Raw genomic sequence first — 2,615 nt, 5'->3', positions numbered from 1 at the left:
GGGAAGAGGGAGACGAAGGGAAGGGTAGAGAGAGAGCATAGCGGTGATAAGGTTGCTTTGCAGAGAGAGAGACAGAGTTGCTTTGCAGAGAGAGAGAGAGAGAGAGAGAGAGAGAGGAGCGAAGGGAGTGAGTGACTGAGCGGTGGGAAGAAGGAGATGAGCACGGAATTGAGCTGTCATAGACTCATAGCACGTGCTCACGTGGCAAAAGCTTAATCCACAAAATTTTCTTCAAATTTCCTTTACTGATTCACAGACGCTTCGTTTGGAAATAGGGATGTCAATACTCCGAATTCGAGTTCGAATTCGAACATAGCGGTTTTATTTGAGATAAATGGATATGAATTCGGTTATAGATATAGAAAATAAAATTTCGCCGAATATGAATACGAATATAGATTTTATATTTATCCCGTCCGAACCCAAATCCAAATCTGAATAAATTATATATATACATAATTTATTTTTATTTATTTTAATAATATATAAAATATTTAATAATTTTTATTTTTAAGATCTTTATTCAACTGTATGAATTTTTAAAGTCCGCCGGATTCGGGTCCAGGTTCAGGTTTCAAGTTTTTGGTCGGGTACAAATATAAGTATGAATTTTTAAAATCCGTCGGATTCGGATCCGGGTACAAGTTTTAATTTAATTTTCGAGTTCGAATTCGGATTTTTAAAAATCCGACAGAAACCCGACCCGTTGACATCCCTATTTGGAACTAGTATGGGACCTATGCTGCGCTAATATTTCGGATAATTAAGATATATAGTTATTAAAATTTTAAGATTGAAAAAAGTCTAACTAAATAAATACAAAAGAAATTTATAAAATAGTCTTATGTATATTATAAAAAAAATTATTTTTTATTAATATTTTCTTAACTATCAGTATTTGTAAAGTTAAATTATACTAATAATTTTATTTAAAACTTCGATCAAATTTTTAGTTTTGATAGTTATTCTATAAATAAATTTTTTTAACTTAAAAAGTTAAAATTGGAGGACTTATTTTAAATTTTTTTGAGAGAAGGGTAGCACGCTACCCGCTTCATTCATTAAGGACGTGAATTAAGCTACGTGGGTGGGGCAGCAAGGCCTCGGCAAGTGACGAGAAGACGCNGGGGGGGGGTGGGTAAGCTACAGTTGAGTCAGTCTGGCGAAATTTTCATCCACAGGTCCGTCAACTGAATGATCTTGTAAGAACCTACTGTTGGGTTGTACTAAGACGTCCTGAAGATCGCCCTATTCCGGAGGTCTCAGGTGATCCACCAGGTTGCTATACGTCCTATGAAACGACGTGCTGGGATAGTGGACTTACTTTAAATTGAAGAATAGATTAGGGTGCTTTGGCTTTACCAAAATTGATGGGCTAAAGAGAAACTATTACATGCATCTAGTGTATAACAATACTCTATATACCGTAACATATATTAGATGATTAATATTCTAATATCAATATTTAATTAAATATATATGATCAACGTTAAATTATATTTTATGAATTAATTTTAAAATTTCTATTAAAAAGTTTTAGGTACGTGGTGTATGTACAAATATACACTTGGTGGCTTCGTGCAAAGAATGTTTAATTAAATGTACTTGTAATTTCAAGAAAGAGAAGAAATCTTTGTTTGCATCTAATGTATACTGATGCTCCATACACTGCACAGAATATTAGATAATTGATAATATATTTGATAATTAATATTATAAAATTAAATATGATACAATATATAATATATAAAATATTTGAATAATTTATTATACTACATAAATTTATTTTTAATACACATTTTAGAATCGGCTTATAGTACAATAAGTGCATCTAAAATTTTTATTGGATATGTGGCAAATCCCATTGGCTTTTTGGCAAGGTGGCTCACTAACAAAGGTTCCTCTTGATTTTGACAGAACTGTCAAATAATGCTTACAAAGACACATTTTATAGTCAGCTTACAGTACAATGGGTGCATCTAAAATTTTTATTGAATATATGGCAAATTCCATTGGCTTTTTGGCAATGTGTCTCACTAACAAAGCTTCCTCTTGATTTTTTTATTGGATATGTGGCAAACCCATAAGCCGTACAATGGGTGCATCTAAAATTTTTTTTTGGATATGTGGCAAATCCCATGGGCTTTTTGGCAAGGTGGCTCACTAACAAAGCTTCCTCTTTATTTTTTTATTGGATATGTGGCAAACCCATTTGGCCGTACAAGGTGCATCTAAAATTTTTATTGGATATGTGGCCAATCCCATTAGCTTTTTGGCAAGATGGCTCACTAACAAAGCTTCCTCTTGATTTTTTTTATTAGATATGTGGCAAACCCATTGGCCTTTTGGCAAGGTGGCTCACTAACAAAGCTTCCTCTTGATTTTGACAGAATTGTCAAATAGTATTTATAAATACACATTTTATAGTCGGCTTATAGTACAATGGGTGCATCTAAAATTTTTATTGGATATGTGGCAAATCCCATTGGCTTTTTAGCAACGTGGCTCACCAACAAAGCTTCCTCTTGATTTTGATGGAACTGTCAAATAGTGTTTATAAAATATAAAATATAAAATATATATATATATATATATATATATATATATATATATAT

Source organism: Ananas comosus, linkage group 11 (assembly GCF_001540865.1).
Source record: "Ananas comosus cultivar F153 linkage group 11, ASM154086v1, whole genome shotgun sequence".
Classification (NCBI taxonomy): Eukaryota; Viridiplantae; Streptophyta; class Magnoliopsida; order Poales; family Bromeliaceae; genus Ananas; species Ananas comosus.
The sequence above is the reverse complement of the archived record's forward strand: the minus strand, read 5'-3'. Positions refer to the sequence as shown.